Genomic DNA, 19,551 nt, shown 5'->3' with positions numbered 1-19,551 from the left:
TATAAATATATAAAAATGCCAGATATATACAGACAGATGGATACATACATACATACACAAAATCGTGTTAAATGGAGTAAGTGTAAAAAAATTATAAAAATATATATAAATCAATTCTGCATTTATTACAACCCAGTTATTTATGTAGTTTTATTTTAAAATATGTCTGATGGCACTCATAGCACTGATGAAGACAATAGTAATGCACTAAGTATCATTAAACACTTAAACTAAAATTCCTCCTTGATCACAACCACTACACAACCACTTTGATTTTATTTCGCCACCCCAGGACAAGAATAACCTCATAACCACAAGGTCAGAAAATTCTTACTCTGTTACGAGAGCAAACTAAATTTCCAAAAGCAGAGTCCTCTCCCAGGCAGAGTCCTGCTTTTGGCCCTCCCATCTCCAACTGGCACTAATTTAAACGAAGGGACTGGTAGATTTCGCACTTCAGCTGATATCAATTACTTCTGTATCACGCAAAGCACTCCCTGAAGTAATCAAGACCTAAGCTGCTTATGGTAGTAGTATAAAAACTGTACTTGAAATTAAACAGAAGCCAGTACACAGCAGAGACATAACTATGCCCTCTGCAAGAAAAAGAGATTTAAATGGGCAGCTGCATTCTGCATCAGCAGAATTACAGCCATTTCTGTGAATGGTTTTAAGGTGCACAGAGAGGTCACTGTGTTCCATAGATTGGGTTACTGCAAAGCCAACAGATAATAACTACATAAAAGAAGTAACTGGGCACTGGGCTGCTTTAAAACAACTGAAGAGAAACAGAATGTGCCAGAATGATGCTGACTCTGATGCAGCTTTAGAGCAAGCATCATTCTCTAATTTACTCACAACTAGCTTATGAAAACTTCCCAGTGTTTTTACAATCCTAAAATTCAAAAAACCAAGCTCCAAAACACAGATTGTTTTTTTCTTTATCCTAGTGCAGCAAAATGTTGGGGGGTAATGGAAGTGGGTAAAATTAAATGTAAGGAACCAAGGAGAAACCAACTCATCAGAAGCCTAAGTTGTAACAGCTGTTTTGCACTGTTGTGCTTTTGTCTGTTCTCAGGATCCCACCTCGATGGCTTCTGCCCAAGGACAGTTTTCTTTTAAGGATGCCTAAAGCAGTACTTGTGATATAGGGCGAACTCACTCAGCTGAGGAGACAGCTCCAGTCACTGCGGGTCCCCCTGCTCCGAAAGGGCAGATACAGATTGGCTTCCTGGCACTTTTCCACCCTACAGTTTCCTACCGCTATTACACTGATGATTCAAATCTAATTTTAACATGCAAGCAAGCCTTCTGCTGTCAGCAACCATTGTTCCAAGACAGAAGGAAAATACTTTAAGCACATTTTTGTGCCTTTCAACATCTGTATTCTTGTATTGCTTTTGTTTCAGGAGAGTGGCACAGAAAAGGAAAATGAGGGGAGCACTTCCCAAGATAAGAAGCTAAGATACCAGTGTTGTCACTTATCCTTTCCTAAACAAATTTAATTTTCCCAAACAATGCATGGGTGGCAGAAGGGTATTATTCATTTAAGGACTAACACTTTGAAAAAATCTAAAAAACTTGCTACTGTAACAAAGCAAGATTCAAACCATATTCCACTAAGAACACATAAAAACAATGTGGGTTTTTTCTTTTATCAAAAATAGAAAAATATTTTCCAAATACTTTGATATAATTCAGTCCTACACAACCACAATACTTATCTTTTAAAGTAACTAAATATATTAATCTCTTTACAGCTAAGTTTGTATATAAATGAAACTAATCTACCCGTTCAGAAAGAATCTAAAAATTTCCTTGATTATAGACTATCTCACAAGATGTGACCATTCACCATGTTTCTAAGTGTTGGCCTAAGAAATCAGAAAAAGGAAAGTAATTTGAATATTCTTTTGCGTATTTTTAAGATGGCCTTCAAAAGCCAAGTCAATACAGAATAACATGTTGAGTTATTAGCTGTACAGCAAAAGAAATCATCCCATAAAATGTGCATTATCAGTGAAAAGTTGCAAGGGCTAAGATATTCACTGAACATACTAAGTTCTGAAGGTTATTGTAGAAGAAGGGCATAAACACAGCTCCAATAACCAAGGATAATACAACAACAAGCACAGAAAAGTCTCAGGGAAGGAAGAAACAGCTCAGCTTGTCCTAAGTTACAGCACATTCAAGTTAGTTGTAAGACATGTCCTGATGTTTATATCATATGATTTTAATAAATCTACAATAGAAGATCAAATATATCTGCAGGTCTCCTAAATAAAACAAATGCTTTACTGTAGTGCTGAAATACACAAGGTGTTTTCATTACCTAGAATTCATATCATAGAAGGTTATTTACACACTGAAACAGGAAACAACAGTTAACACCCTAAAAGGTGCAGAAAATGCTACCTATGCAATACACTGCTATACTGTTGTCTCAATGGCAGCAGACAGAACACAGGGATCAGGTGTTGCAGTCCCCTAACACAGACATTGTGCAACCTGCCCAAGGTATTTAATTTGATCTCTTTGCTCAAGTCAGCGACATTTGCATTCATTCACATTCAGCAAGTTATTCATCTAAAAAAGCTAAGGAGTCTTTAATTTCTTCATGCCTCCAAACTCCATTTGTTCTTTTATAAAATTGATGCCATAAATAAAATGTTGCATTCAGACCTGCTGGCATACTGCCAGCCAATTTTGCTGTCGATAAAGGTCAAGGAAAAATTTATTAAAAAAATAAATAACATCTTTTTCCTAACTCCCTATATAAAAGAACAGTGCCAAGCATTTAAGTAAACTCTCAACACAGGTCAATGCTTAATGGGCTTGTAAGTGAGCTGTGTGTTTTAAGAGCTAACCTTTGGAGCATTACTAAACTATTTCTTGCATAGCAACTACTGTGTTGCAACTTCCCTCCAGAAACCTGCGACCATCATCTGAACTAAATAACCAGCATGTATGAAAGCCCAAACCCTAACTGAAAGCCTTAATAAGCATGAATCCAACAAGAAACACAAGTTACCTCCTACCTCTATTGGGTTCCCTTAAAAACACAAGTTTTGAAATGCAAATACACAATTCTTGCATTAAACACAATATTCAAAAACTGAAAAAATTTGTATTTTAGAAATTCATCTGAGCTGGATGTAAAAATTTCAGCTACTTCCTTATCTCAACTTCAACAGTTTTGCCAGCTTTAAGAATATTGGGGAAATGATGGAATAATTTTCCTATTTGAATTCTTCTTTTTCTTATTTCCAGCGCATCTTTTTATTTCCATAACATCCAAATAAAAGAGCTTTCTCATATCATAAATCTTCACATGGTTATTACCAGATGATGGCAAACTCATTATTTCAGTCTTCTTTTAGCAAAACAGATTGGCTTTTATGTTTTCTACTAGAAAAATTAGCTCCTGCAAAACCACCAAACTATCTCTACAGTGAACTCAAAGTCTTACAGCCCCTGGTATGAGTACCACTCATCCATGCTGCACTCCCCCATACTAGCTAAATATCCTCCATCCCCTATGGATAGCAAATACACTTTTTATTTGTTAGTCATGTAATCTTAAGTCAAAACATCAAATCACTGAATAGGAGACTTACGTGCAAGCTCTACAGTATGGCCACAGTGCACGTCAGAATGCACAAATGACAGCTTCTGAAGGAGCTTCAGGTATTATGGGCTTGCACAGATTAAAGCAAGGAAACATCAGTTCACTATTCCTCATCACCATCTTTACAACTGAGTAGGGCAACATGAAATAATAAGCTGAATAAGAGCATAATATGAAAGTAAGAAAACTGACACCTAAGACCTCCTGGACATCCAAAGCAGGGAAACAGGAAAATGATGCTGACATTTAGTTCGGAAGCAGCTCAACATAGCTTTTTCCAGTGGCTACAACTGGAGCCAATAACTGCTGTGTTTGCTTATGGATTCAGTTAGTATTTTAGGGACAGCATGCAGGACAGGCTTCTGCAAAAGTAGGCAAGTACTATTGCATTGATAATAACATGTGTTATTATCACACAGTATTACCAGAGACACAGCCCTGTGCATCTGTCTTCAAAGCAGAGGAGATACTGCAGCCACTGCCTTCCTCGTGGCAGGCTGGCACTCAGAGCAATAGGCTATACTGGATGGATGCTTAACATTGACTTGATAGATATGAAGGTGCAGACACAAGGTCTTGGGATTTAATGCAAAGAAAAGCAAAAACAGAAATACAAATTGAAAGCAAGCTATCGTTTTGGAAAATGCAAGCTATAACATGTTTGGTATGAAAAACATTCATACCAGTAATAAGGAATGTAGGGAAGGAAGGGAGAGAGTGCACTGAGACATAAATGATGTAGAAGGTAATATGGGCAGTCAATCTAGAGAGTAGGATTTTTAGAAAGAAAAGCATCAGGAATTACACTAACAGAAAAAAAAATACACTGTCTACAGATTTAGGAGAACCTGGACTCCTGAATCTCCTGATTAAATGAAGGTGTGTCTCTCAAAAGCAAAAAGGTGAAGAACTGACATTTGAGTAAAGAAAGAGGTATTTCTTTTACAGGTGAAAAATGGTAAAGTGGGCAAAGAGATAGTGGGGCAATTGTTCACAAATATCTAAAGGAAGAATCTCCATAGAAAAAGGATGACATTTTCTAACAGCTATGGAAACTCAAGAAGGAGTGCATGGAAAATGGAGGGCTTTTTGGTGGCTTGTTTTTTTTGTTGTTTTTTTTTTTTTTTTTACATAAGAATATTGAGGGACTAGAAGGAAAGGCTTTTTGCAGGGGAACAAGTGTTGGTCTGTAAAAGCTGCCAGAGGGAATACTGCAAATATACTGCTAGACTAAGTAACAGAAAATGAACTGATGGGAACAGTCCTGTATCAGGAGGAGGAATGTCTTGGATAATGTGAAAAAAAAAAACAAAACAAAAACATTTCCCAGTCTGCTTATCTGTACAGTGTGCATGCAACTAAGATATATTACCTGAAAATTTGTGCTCCCTTTTTAAAACAATACTAATGTACTTTATTACCCATTTTAACAGGCTTTAATAGGAGGAAGCATACACTCAATTATTTTATTACATGCTTTGAATATAAATGGTGAGCATCTGCACTCTAGTTTACTCCTTCCGTCCTCACACTCTTGTAAGAACAGCACAGACACATTTTAGAATTCAGAGCAGCCCTCCCCAGCCCAGCCACTTTCTTGGCTGGTTTGCTGGGATCTATATATCCAATCTAATTATTTTGATTCCCATTTCCAACCCTATCAGTGGTGCAGTGGTGCAAGAAATCAAAATGCCAGTCTCCTGAATGTGTTAGAACCTAAAAGCTAACAGCTACTCATTTGCAGAAGCATCACTGCATGGCCCAAAGCCCCTGTCACCAGGCAATTTACGTTCAGTGTTCTGGATGTGACTCGAGAGGGGTTTCCCAGTGTACCAATAGAGACTATTTCATATAACATTTCAGATAGGCTACAGGTTGTTGCATCATCTTATTTTGTCACAGCATAACTGACTAACAAAAAAAACCCCCCGGCAACGCTTTGTTCACATTTTTGGTTTTTTTAAGACTCGAGTCCTTCTTCTTTGTTATTTTCCCCTTTGTTTTCTTAAAAGGGAAAAAATACGATCATACAAGCTTATCTTCCCTTAAGTGATCAGAAGAGAGAGTCAGCAATAATCCTGCCAAAACACCTAGTGCCCTCTCAAATCAGGGGGATCATATGTTGCTCAGGAGCTGAATTTCCCTGTGGATCTTTTCTCGGCTTACAAGTTGTCCCCCTCTTGAATTACAGTCTTAGACTAGATTACTAATGCTCAGCACCACCAAAAATATTCCCATTCATTTCTCCAGCTTTTACAAACATGATAACATGATTTGTGTTTTAAATATAAGCGCCACCGTTTTACTTTTTATTATGAATATCATATGTTTGGCAAGCTGTCTGACCTTCCTCATGATGATGAATGCTGCAGCAAACAATTTGCTGTATCTTTAAAGAAATGGCCAATTCAATTACATTATGCCAGAAGCTTTCAAATCCCTCTCTGCCAAATGTCTTTGCTATATCCTGCCACAGACAGCCCATTTGTATTCCAGCACAGTAGGACACTTGTTTTGTTGAAGCACACAGTTCTAGTTAGGTACTATCAACAGAGCAGTATTTCAGCTCTCCAGCTCTGTGCTCCTCCTACCCCCTCTACCCTTGGTTATCAGGATTTTCAATTTTACTGACCAAACGCATATGCATTACTAATTATGTGCATGAAATGCAGTAGTTATCGACTGCTACAACAAAATACATTAGTGACCAATTACAGGAGTTCTTGGCAGCAATGGTTATCACTCCAGTGGATTTAATCATTGCACTTAAAGAGAAGCTTGAGATTCCCTTTGAGATTACACCACTAATTGCTTCTGTTTTGCCAGTTACTGCATGAGCTGTTTGCAAAAAGGATCACTAAAGATGCTTTCCAAATATGGGAAAGCAACAAATAGATGAAGCCTCCTGTAATGAGTGTCCCCCCCAGTAAAACCACAGTGTCAATTTATTCATACCACAATGCTCCTCTCCATTCATGTCCCCCCACCCCATCATCTCCTCTTTCCCTCTCATTTCTTGTTATTTGGGCAGACAGCAGCAATACAGCTGCATTGCTATTCATGTGCCTCGTGCCACACACTATCATTTATTTATATAGATACTGAGAATATTACACTGCAAAAATAAAAAAGCTTCCCCCTCTCTTCTGTGTTTGCAGAGAGTATACTAATTATTATTATGATTATGACAGAATGTTTAAATGGTCTCAGACCTTAAAAGAAAAAAAAAAAAACCAGCCTAGGCCAAGTACATGATTTATTACATGTACAATACCATCCTAAAAGGCTTCCACTCTCCAGGAATTCCTAAAACCAAACACTGCTTCCAAGAAATTTGTAATGTAACATATTGTTCTTTAAAAGCCCACATGTACTTCCAGGTCATCAGTAGTGATGAATTATCTGGTTTACAGCCTCATAAAGCAAAAGTGTCTATATATTTTAATGCTGAGGCCAACCACAGGACTTTGTTACCTTTCAAATGTAGTGATATACAACTTTCCAAACACCAAAGAAGGCTTCAGGTGAAAAAAAAGAGATAATTGTCATCAACATTTTAGGTCTGATCAAAATAAATAGTCTTTCAAAGACAAAAAGAATGGGGAAGGATTACAACTACAGCTTTGTTAGCTGAGAACAAGCTAATTTAATCAATAAAATTGTTTAAATAACTTTGTTTGGCTCATTTTCATTAAAATTTTCAGCTACTAAAGCTTTTTATTATTGAAACACCATTTTGTGAACAACAAAGAAACACTCTCAAAAACATAAAAATTTCCAACAATCCTCAACAAAAATTTTCTCATGAGATTAGAAAACCTCCTATATTTGTCTCAACAAACATCAACGTTTTGCGGATTTCAATGGATGCTAGGTTGATAAAACTTTCATTAGAAACTTAATTGATCTCTGTGAGAGAGATACTGTTGAGAAAGAGTTTTAAATCCCCAAAGATTTCTACACTATAAACAGCAGAGCACATGACATCTTAAAAAGCTGTCAGAAAGCATACACTGTGATTTACAAAAATAATAGCAATCTCTGTGTAATTAACTGATAAAAGAAATTGAAAAGCTTCATCCTACAGTATCAACAGGCTACAGCAACAGTACCAGTAGTTGGCTTCACTTCAGCCTCTAAATATGGCACAGACTACCTACCAACCTCTGGAAAAGAACAAAATGCAGCACAATGAGGGTTACATCACAGATATGTTTATCTTGCTTCACACTCAGATGTAGATTTGCACAAAACCTGTTGATCTTTCCAGAATGGCAGGCACAAGAACTGCTACACACAGGGATGCTCTCAAAACCAAGGTTAGCTCATTTTCATGCTTAACAGAGAAAATCTTGCCCCCAGGCACTCAATTTCAAGTCTGAATGAGAAAATCTGTAGGTGATGTGGTAACAACAGTAACTAGCAAATAATAAACTGGGAAAAACACCTAGAGATCAATCCTATATTCATGAAGGAACACACTACACAATTCAATTGGATTATCCCCATTTCTTAGTTCACTAGTTCTTGACTTCTACCTTATTAGACAACAATTAAGAACAATTTTCAAATACAAAGTAACACAACACTGACATGGTATCTTTGTCACTATACCCTCATGTTCTCCAGTCCAGCAGGATGACTGCCTTTCTTTTGTATGGGCAAGCTCCTGTCTCATGTACACAAGCACAAAATCTAAATTACAGTTCCAAGAAGATTGCAATTTTATCTGGAATTTCTAGTGCTTCCTTTCAAATGAGGAAACAGGAACAAATCAGGAGAAGAGAACATTCCCAAAATGAACTGCTGAGCTTATGTAGCATCCAAAATACAAAAGGTTGGGAAATAGCTGTCTTTCATCACTGTCAAAAGCCATAGACTAAAACATGCAGAGTAGGACTGATAACACAGGAAATAAATAAAAACATTTGCTTCACATTAGTATAGATTTTAAAAGAAACAAGGCAAAAACCTCTCTCAAAGGCCCCTGCTGGATTTAAGACAGAGCTGTTGAGCCAACTGTGATTTCAAAACATGCCACTATCATTTAAGAACACTGAACTTCTCTTTTTTAATAAACCTTGCACCTGTTTACTAGTCCAGATTCCTAATTCCTAAAACCATACACAGGAAGTGCAAGACAAGGAACCAGAACTTCAATGAGAACTGTTAGCACACAGGAAAACAACCAGTTACTTGTAATACTGTCTCAGGCATTATCTGTAATTCAGTACCTAACTTACACATCAAAGAATGATAATGCTAAATGCTACCATTATGTACTTCTTAATGAATTAAAAGTCACATGTGTATATAGCTCACAAAGTCTGGCAGATTTTTAGGTTACATATTTAAGTCTCTTTAATATTGAAAGGAATGAGAGACATTTTTGTCTACTGCTTTACTGCAGGGACAAACACAGTAAATAGCAAAATGAAATACAATTTTTAATGCAGTGATGGGATGGAAATAAATTTATAAGTTAATGCATTAAATACAAGAATATGAATAAACCATGGCACAGATTTGGAATGAACAGCACTGGTAACAAGTTTAGACCAGATTAAATTGAGAGACTCAGCTGGTAAGTATTGTTTGCAAAATTTAATGTAGATACCACTAAGGATATTCAGCTTAGCAAAGCTCTCTAAAACCAATGATAATTTTTTTTAGCATGAGAAATGCCAGCAGGAAGTAAGGCTCCAGCTCTAGCAATTGTTTCAGAAAACTCAATTAACTTGCCCATTTTTAAAAATATGTTACCAGCAGAAAGAAGTCTCATGCTATAAAAAATTTATCTGTTCATTAGTATTACAGAAATTTCATATATTAATATGTATGACTAAACAAATGCATTAAATAATAAGTAACACATCAATGAACCTTTTTGACACGTAAAATAATTTTTTACAACCAGAATAATGCTCGGGTTGCCAGGAAAGAAAGCTATGTGCATAAATGGAAAATACTCCTCCTGCCTTTCAGAAAACTGTGTAGGACTGGGGGCCTCCAGATGGCAAGGAATGTCTACCACATGCCCCACCCAAACTGATGAAGAAAAGCTGTCCCTGTCCTGTTTTGGTGAAAGCAAACCCCAACCAAGACAATAGTTTTTGTCTCAAAAAATCCCCTCATGAAATGAGCATTCATCCTTTCCAAGACAAGCTTCCACGAGGTCATCTTCTCAGCCTTCACCCTCTGATGACCTCATATTTAACCTGGCCTGACCTTCAGTTCTGCTGAGTCTCAGGGCCTTACTGTGATTACAAACCAGCAAGAACAAGTTAAGCTTTAAGAAACCAGACGTTAGTCTGAAAATAAATAACTGAAAAGGCAAAACAACAAAATACCAAGAAATCCCACTTATAAGCTATGTTTCATTCTATGGAGACTTCAAGGGTAGCAATACAGAGAAAACCTACTGCAAAGCACTGAAGGCTCTATACTGCATTCCCTCCCTTGCAGGTAGCCCTACTACTTCTGGTCTTTGTCAATTCAAAAGCCAAAGTCTGAAGTTACAACTGCAATTAGGCATGGAGATGCTGAAAAATATTTTACAGTTTTAACATTTTGTAAAGCTGATTTCCACTAAGTATTCACTTACTCAGGTGCAAGAACAGTCAAGGTCCCCAGTTTCCCCCAGATTTTCCCTTCAGGCCAGTTTTATCCTTAGGTACCTGCGCACAATTAAAAAAACAAAAACCAAATAAAAATTAATTGACATTATTCCTCAGAATTTTATCTCTTGATTATATAAACTCTTATGGCCCCCAATTTAAAACTTCACCAGCATTTCTTACGGGATTATTTCCCATTTCCCATCAATATGGTTGACCAGAAGCAAACTCAAAGCTGTTTTCCCAATATAAAAATCTGTGTTTAATTTGACCAGCACATATATATATATATATATATATATATATATATACACACACATATTTAGATTTACCATGACCCTAAATGAGTTTTCTGAAAGAAAACTCATGTAAATTCAACTTAATAGATGGTGGGATTGCATGACTGAGGTATATTTCATCACTTGTTTTTAGGAATACAAATAGAGAGCACACAGTTAAGCCTTTGTTAGACACATATTTAAGCCACCTTAAAGCTGTTAACATGTGACAAGCAAATCCTACATATTCAATTACTACTTTAAAAATTGAAAAAAGTTCTGTGTACAGGTGCACTGTCACTCAGTTAAGGAGCTCAAAAAATAGAGTTATTCTTTCTCCTGGCACTAGTATGAATTAAAGAAACATTTTCAAAATGTGCCATTCAACCATATGGAATCAATTTTTGCAGACATATGGAGCTCCAATTAAATAAGTGTGGCTTTGCTGACACAAAAGTCCACCTGCACGTATTCAAATTTTCCAGAATTAGACCATCTAATTTAGAGCAGCCCATTTAACAGTAACAGAGTAGAAAAGCAATGTATTTGATATGATAGAACCTCTGTAACCAGTCTCCTTAAATAGCAATTGCATCCTTACTTTTGACCATGGTCAGGATATAATCAGATAAGACTGAATTAGTTCCCCTAAAATACAGCTCCAATTACATCAGATCAAAAGAAAATAATTTTTCATCTTCTCCATCATGCAAGTAAATATATAATTGGAAAATTAAACAAGGTACAATTTTTATGAAAAGATTTTACCAGGAGTCAACGGAAATTTAAAACCTGACTGTAACCATACTTCCTAGATTCTCCTAGGGTTTTTGCATGTATTTTACCAGAATAAATGTATGGGAAGTATGCCATTTAAAGAAACTGAAGTCAACAAGCTATATACAAACATCAATACTCTAAATAAAATCCTAATATAAGATAGGTATCCAGTGATGTGGAAGTTAACAAACTTTTAAAGTAAGCTCTTCAGAAGGGTTTTTTTTTTTCCCAAGTATTTGCAGTTAACTGGACACCATTGTTCAAATATAGTTTGACTGAATTTGTATTAGGTGATAATGCTCAATTTTTTTTCCACAGGACCCTAACCTCATTCAGTGAATACAGTAGCTAGAAGGGAGTAGTGAAACTACCCAGTGGCTGCATTCCATATGGTCACAGCACAGCTCTACACACTGCTCCAGGTTATCCCGTGCTGTTCCAGACCTGCACTCTGAGGACAGAAATGCCCATTGTCGGGCAGAGTTCCTCTTTGGTGCTGGCAGGTAATAACAGACCCATGCCACAGGTGTCAGATGATCCCAGAGACAAGAAAACCTCAGAATCGGGAGCCTTACAAACTTTATTGTTCAACCAGCTTCCTAAAATTCATTTTTCAGGGTATTTAGCTTTCTCTATTACCCTAATTTCCTGGAGAAGCTGTATTTACCTAGTTAAGGTGACACACATCTCCCCTCACTTGTGAGCTGCCCCATTCACTATCTGACTTAGGGTTTCTACAACAAATAGAATCAAGTTTCAGAGACCTGTCCTTCTTTGCTGCAGCCTCAGACACATCTGTTCCGCCTGGAAGACCGTGCCATTCAAGAGATCACAGAATTTAAACCTATATCTAGACAATCTTAATTCTGCACCTTCCCAGCTTTGCAGGCCTTGCTCTTTGTAGCTCTTTATTCAAGGTAGCTTTCTGAGCTTGTTTTTTTAAAGACAGTAGCCATTGATAAGATGCAGCTCCATCTTGCTCAATACAGATATTCAGCCTCCCTTCAAAACTTGGCCACTTCTCAGCCAAGCCTTATTGCCAATCCTGTGGACATGTGCTACTGCCCCCATCCACTCTTGTCTTTAGGCTCAGTTTCCTATTTGGGACCACAGTCCTGCCTCCCTGCCTCTTTTCAGTGACCATTTCATTCTCAACAACTTCATTATATGATATATTGCTCACACCCCATAACCAGAGTCCCATTAGCTTCCAGCTATCCTACACCAGGAATCCCTTTTAATGTCTCAACTTTCTGTGCCCTTCACAGATCTGTTCATTCTTCCGTATCGCTCTTCACCTTCCAATGTTTTTCCCACTTCTTTACTCCCCCACTTGCTTCCTGTTCTTCCCTCTTGCCCTGACAGTTTCCAAATTTCTTCTCAACAACTATCTCCATGTGTTTTCCTGGTTCCTACGCAGTCTTTGTGATTAGCATGCCATAGCCATGGCTGCTATGCTTTGTGCAGAACTCATTTCTAATGATGGGTGTTAAAGAGATCTGTACAAGGGCTAATGAGCAGGAACACTTAATTTCAGGATCCCAGAAGAACTGGGGCAGAAGAAAAGCCAAACCAGCAGTACAGAAATAGAATTTTAGGCATTTAAATACCTCACTACAGACACCTATATATTTAGATGTCAAGGCAGCTATATGAAGGCTTTGTGGACTGCTAGATTAACACCATCCACTCTTTTAAATCTAAAAACAAAATCCTTCTAGAATGAACCAGCCCTTGATTCAGTCAAATATATTAAGTACTGTGGGGGAGGGAAAAGGAGGTATTAACAAAAAACAGGGTTTTCTTGGCACTATTTACCAAGGATAAGTGTTCTTATCTTTATTCTACAGAAGAAGTAAGATTGTAGCATACCTCCATCTATTTTTGCCAGAAAGAACAAGCTAACCAAAGACATCTCCCTATTCTGTCTCCAACCTCCCTGATTTTGGGTTAAGAGCAGTTAGGCTGAATTTAAAGTGATTTCATAAAATCATAGAATACCACGTTGGAAGTGACCGCTTGAATCGTCTGATCCAACCTTCCACGGCAAAAGCACAGTCTAGGTAAGATGCCCAATGCTGAGGAATCCACAGCTTCCCTGGGGATATTATTCCAATGGCTGATTGTTCCCATTGTGAAAATTTTTCCTCATGTTCAATCAGTGTCTCACCAGGAATAACTTTTAACCACTACCCATCATCTTTTCCATAGCACTCCTTGTAAAAAGGGAGTCTTTGCCATCTCTGTAGCCACAAAGCCTTCTTTGCACAAGACTGGACAAATTCCATTCTCTCAGCCTTTCCTCACATGGCAGGTTCCCAGTCCTTTGATCATCTTTGTGGCCCCTCTCTGGACCCTCTCTAGCCTGTCCACATGTTTTTGCACAGCAGGGAACAAACTGAACACAGCATTCCAGGTGTGGCCTGGCAAGCACAGAGTAGAGTGGGACAATGACTTTTAACTTATCTCTGCTGATGATTCCCTTGTTGATGCAGCCCAGCATCCTGCTGGCTTTCCTTGGCACAGCAGCACGCTGTTCTCTCTGTCCATCTCAACATCCATGTCCCTTTCCATGGAGCTGCTTCCCAGGTGGGTAGATACCAGCCTGTGCTGCACTTCTGGATTATGGACAGATCCCTCCAGTGCTGCTACTGCATTACTGCTACTGTGGCCATTTAATAAGAGCATACTTAATGAGTACAGAAGAATGATTCAGTGCTAAAAATTTTCTGCTAAAGAGAAATTTCTATCACGTCTTGATTCTTCCAATAACAAAACTAAAAAGAAAAAATATCTCCCTGATTTAACTGAAAAAAGTCCCATAGAATAGTTACTTTTTAATATTTAAATAGAAAATAATCAAAAATATTTAGGTACACTACAACAAAACATTTCAACAACCTTTTTGTGCGTTCAGTATATAAAAATTAAGTATAACTGCAGTATCATTAATGAACACAGTATTTACAAATAAATCATTCATTCCTCTGTTGAGCCACACTAAGTTAAGTACATTTTAATGCTGAAAGAGGTATCTAATTATCTTTATTTGATCCAAAATGCAACAGGGAAATAAAAATGTTCAAAATACTCAGATCTTGCTGATAAGCACTCAACATTGAAAGGTATGCGTTAGGATAATGTAAGATGGTATTTATTCTTATTTCTTCTGAAGAGGTTTCAAGCAGTCACATGAATATATTTAACTCATACAATTGCTTGTTCTTTCACTTCTTATATTTCCTGCTGGTGTTGAGGGCAGAAAGAGATTTAGTTATCCTGACTCCCATCCCCAGTATTGCCTGACCCAGGAAATTCACCACTGCCACTTCCCATGGAGAAAGGAGGACAGTCAATATGAATCATGCTCTGGGAACAGGGCTTCAAAACCTAACAAATGCAATGACTACAACTCATACAGAAGCCAATTATCACTTGTGATCTGAGGCATTACTCCAAAGCTGGCACTCTGAATATCCTATTAATCAGTATATTCAAATGGCTTTGCTAGCTAGGATAGCAGGAAATTACTAACACAGCTATTAGTAGTAGATTGATTCTGAATTAAATGAAGAACAAAAAAACCCAATACATACACACATGAAACCCCTCAAAATAATGATAATTAAAAAAAAATTGGTAAACTGATCAAAAAGCCATAGAACAACTCTGAGTATCTGCCTCTTTCTATTTTAAGAAATCTTTCTACTCTGTTTTTTTTTTTTTTCCTTCCTCACAAGTTGCTGGCATCCCTTGTACCATGATGCCATGATGTTTATATTCTAGTTTCCATCACCAGAGATATGAAAAATACACTTACTTCACCCAAACACATGTCCTTGCCAGAAAGATCAAGAGAATCATTTACAAATGAAGGTCCATGATTTCCCCCCCCCCCCAAAAAAGTAAGTATGAAGACAAGAATCACCTCCTTCCCCATCTTGTCACAATCAAAAGTGCCTGTGCCTCCCCAAAGCCTGCAAGAAGCAGGAAAATAATGATTCTTACCATCTAAAGATTTCCTGACATGGAAAATTTACCAGTGTAATGGTGACAGGATCATCCAATGAATAAATTTAAATGTTCCATGAAAGGAGAGGGGAGTGTGGAGGGTTTGGCAATAAAAAGGTTTTTTGCTTAACAATCTTCACCCAGAAGAATCCCAGCTCATCTCAGAATATCTCTCTAGAACAAGCAGATTTTAGCATCATCACTACAGCTGTTATAGTCTGGCTGGTGCTAGTTAACTTGGTCTCACAGGTTAAGTCCTAGAACATTCCAGCAAAAAAGTGATCTGGGATTACACTTTGTACACCCTAAAGCCAATATACTTAACATTTCTTTGATCCTTGAGTTTCACACTTCAGAGAGCTGAGGGAGAGAGGAGGTGTTGATACTTTCAGGAACCACTAATTACAGGAATTCATCATGAAGGGCATTGTTAGAAAGTAACAGAGATGTTTAAATATAAACAATGCAGTTGCTGTCACACAATTGTCCATGAAAGGTTTCAGTGCATTCTTCCACACAGATTGATGATCTGTAAGGTGTTGAACAGGAAAAAAATTTACCACAGTATAAGTCCCTTCAATTAAATCATAATCCCTAGCACATTTTTTGTGTTTGATCTCAAAGTAAATTATAAGTCAGATCCATTTTAACAGTTTAATGTAAATGTTATGGCCAGAAATTTTTAAAAGTCTGCTATTACATTTAGTCAGCCAAGCAGAAATACGGTCTTCTGAACTCAGTTCATTTTTGAAAGAGAATTCATCCTGAATTGGAGCTACTGCTTTTTTATGGTAAAAATTAAAAGTGACATTCAACGGGCCTCAATTATAACATTAATGATCTATTCAGAGTTATTTGTCTCCTTTTGAAATATGTGTACAATCACATGGCAAGTTACTAATAGAAGCAGGAACAGTATCCTATTGTCATGGACTTTACTAATTCTCTTAACCTTGAGAGTGTACCACTGCTTAACAAGGTATGTTACAAATATCCTGGCTTACATTATAGCCATTCCCTAAGATTTTTTTTTTTTTTTAATTAGAATAGTCACATAAAGCATAGAGCCTTTTCACAGCCAACTGAATGTTTGCTGGTGGCCTGAGCCTGTCAAGACCAGGAAGTTACATCCTGCTTTTAATATCTGGCCCTTCAATTAGACCTTGAAAAGAAACTTTCTCTTAAAATCCTGTCCAGAATAAAATCTAGAAAGCTGTAGCACATCCTTTATCAGCCACTTTTTCACTTACTAATTTAAGAACAACACTTCTTCCTGTTGCACACTTACCAGGAAGCAGCTATGCCATGAATATGTTGTAGACTATGGTTCAGACTGCATACCTTTCTGAAAAAAACAACCTAATGGAAGCACTTCTTTTTACCATTCTTTGCTTCCTGCCCACATTTTGATTACTTAATACCAAATTTAGAGCTTTTGAAAAAATGTCACGTCTTATTTTGCTTCTACAGTCCCCCGCCCCCCCGAATCTGAGGTCACTGATGACATGCTGATTTCCCTGCAAGTCTACTTTCTCACAGAAATGCCAAAAATGCAAAGGCAGAGTGATAGCCAAGCTGCAAGACATCACTTCCTGAGAACAGCTGTTCTGGGCTACAGGAGCTGACAAATGACTGAGAAACTTCCCTGCACCAAGTAGAGTCTGACTAGCAGAAAGAATGCTACACCTGCTCTGGATGACCAACCCAGCATTTCACTGTGCCTCAGCACAGCTCAGAGACACAGGATGATCCTTCCAGGATGAACATGCAGCTGCAGGCAGCCACACGATGAATGTTCAGTTCTGCAGTTTCCACTGTGTATCTGCTCCACATACCCTAAACCCCACAAAACGCTTCTCAGTGTCCTAAAAAAGGCAAAACAGCTATAGGAAAGGCTACAATTTTACTACAGCTTTACAACTTGCTATTTTCTGTATCTTTGCAATGGCTGCTTGTTTTTAGCAATTGCTAAGCAGCAACTTCTCCTAAATGATCATGATAAGTGGACTGTGTTTAACGCAACAAAAAAGGAATAAAAATAACAATTGTACATTCTCTTTCCTGAGGGGACCCACTCATTCCTGACCTCATTCCATTCCAGATCTAGTAACTGGTTCCATGATGAATGTTAGAAGGTGGGGACTAGAACAGGGGACAAGTAGAATACATTGTTATTAAAGTGTTTGGAAAAAGAGCAGAAAAAACATGCTTCTCTTATCCACTAGTAACCACTGGAAAGACTAAAGCCTGTTGTTAGTGCCAAATAAATATAATCAAAACAAGCAGTTTCAGTCTCCCTTCAGACCCCTTGGAGACCTCAGTACTTCAAATCCAAAGACTCATAAGTTAACCTTCTACAGTCATTCCAAAATAAATCTGCTGTGCAGCTTATTAAACTGTCTTTGCACAGGCTCCAACTTAAGTCCATCTTCCTGTTCACTGCAAAGGAGGATCATTGGACACAACACTCCAAATGAGGTCTCAGGAAGGCTTTACGAAATGCTATTAGCATTTCTCTCTCTCTCTCCAAAAATATCATGTCTAATGCATCACAGAAGCACATTATACAGCATTATACTGGTGGCTTAGAGCCATCTTAGTGGCATTATCACAGCACTTTACCTAATTCAGACTGCTACAACCATTAATTCATCTACACAACCTCCTGTGATGTTAACAGATGTTCTTCTCATTTCAGATATTTGCATATTGAGATAAGTGTAACCTGTCTCAGTCGAAGCTCTGAGGGCTTACAGAGCTGAATTAGCAACTGAGACTTTCAGATTCTTTATCTGAAATACACACCCCTGAACTCCAGCAGCAAGCAGATGAGCTACACGGTGCACAGTAACAAGCACTCCTGATACTCAACACCAAATGCTTGTGCTTGCACTCAAAAATAATTTCTAAATGGATGGCTCTAAATGGACACTCGTCTACCATGTAATTATATCAGCCTGCTGAGGAGCCACACAGAAGATACCCAGAAAGACCAAACCTCCACCCACTTTGTTCCTAGGTCCTCAGCCAGCACTCAAAGTGCCTTTTTGTGGCAATTCTACTCAGACAAGTCACTAGGTGCTAGGCCACCTCCTCTCACACATACTTGCTCATAACTGCCAGAGCAAGAGCTGCTCAGTGATAACAACTCCTACAGTAGCTCACATCAACACTGATATATTCCCCCCAAAAATGTTTACAGGATTCTGAGTTAGAAATTTGAACACTTTTTGTTTAAAAATGTAGATCATACTGGAAGTGTCAGTCTCCTGGTTTCACAAGAAAAAGGCACGTAAAATCTAAAAAGTCAGGAGGACAAATTCAAAGAATCATGATGGACAAGGGGGCTGACTGGTATCAAACAGCCTGGTGGTTCCTACAGAAGTCAGTACCTTGCAGCTACTCACATCATACTGTTAGTTTCACTATTACAATCAAATACTCCTAACAAAAACCTATCTGTGTGGAAAGTTTGCCCAAAACATGAACATTACTAGAACTAGACAAAACAAGAACTACTTTCCCTTAATGCCCAGGATCTCTTATTTGCCAAGAAATGCCATGAATATTTTGCAGTCACATTCCAAAAAGTACTTTTTCTACCAAGCAACTAGCAGAGCCAGAACTGTCCTGTGAGCTAAGGGCATGGGAGTTTTTTGTGGGTTTTTGGTTGTTTGTTTTTTTTCCTATAAATAAAGCAATCATTCGAGTCAAGCAGAACACTACTTTCTCAGAAAATAAATATCCTAGCTACACTGAAACTTGGTTTCTCTTTTTTCACTCATTATCACATATATGCCTTAACTATTTTCTGTTTAAATCCAGCTTCACAGATTAACCCACTACTGGTACTGGAAAAAGCTCACAAATAGCTAAGGCAGACAGGATGACTTCTGCTAATAGCCCATGGTGCAGAATTCAATGCTAATAAAATGAAATACTGCAGCTGTGCACTACCTCAGAGAAATTGTAGCCAACTTATTACATCCCTTCCACTGATGAAATATGTGCCTTCTAGATATTTATGTTTTCAAGAGCACTTTAATACATCACTGAAGGAAGGTATGAACCAGAAATAACTGCAATGGCATGACCCAGCATGTTACTGCTGGCCAGCTGAGCTTAGTCAGCTACAGGAAGAGGTAGATACTCTGCACAGCTACCTCACCACTGGGCAGTGAGGGAAAAACATGTCCATAATGGCTTAAGTTTTATTTTAGAACTGAAGGGATGAAAA

The 19,551-nt window shown here is 37.8% G+C and overlaps 1 protein-coding gene across 4 annotated transcripts in view; it reads right to left on the bottom strand.

Annotated features, from left to right (window-relative positions):
* Positions 1-19,551, bottom strand: part of TBL1X (transducin beta like 1 X-linked) — a 191,162-nt gene that overhangs the window by 126,252 nt on the left and 45,359 nt on the right. For 2 of the 4 annotated variants that reach the window (XM_062488009.1, XM_062488012.1), the window contains exon 2: positions 10,233-10,305. The exons of 1 other annotated variant lie outside the window; for it this stretch is intronic. The gene's annotated coding sequence lies outside the window, so the exon portion shown is untranslated. Of the gene's footprint in view, positions 1-10,232; positions 10,306-15,639; positions 15,655-19,551 lie in introns of those variants that run through there. One more of the 4 variants, XM_062488011.1, reaches the window with a different exon arrangement.

This window comes from Cinclus cinclus, chromosome 2, assembly GCF_963662255.1.
Source record: "Cinclus cinclus chromosome 2, bCinCin1.1, whole genome shotgun sequence".
Taxonomy (NCBI): domain Eukaryota; kingdom Metazoa; phylum Chordata; class Aves; order Passeriformes; family Cinclidae; genus Cinclus; species Cinclus cinclus.
The sequence above is the reverse complement of the archived record's forward strand: the minus strand, read 5'-3'. Positions and strand labels throughout refer to the sequence as shown.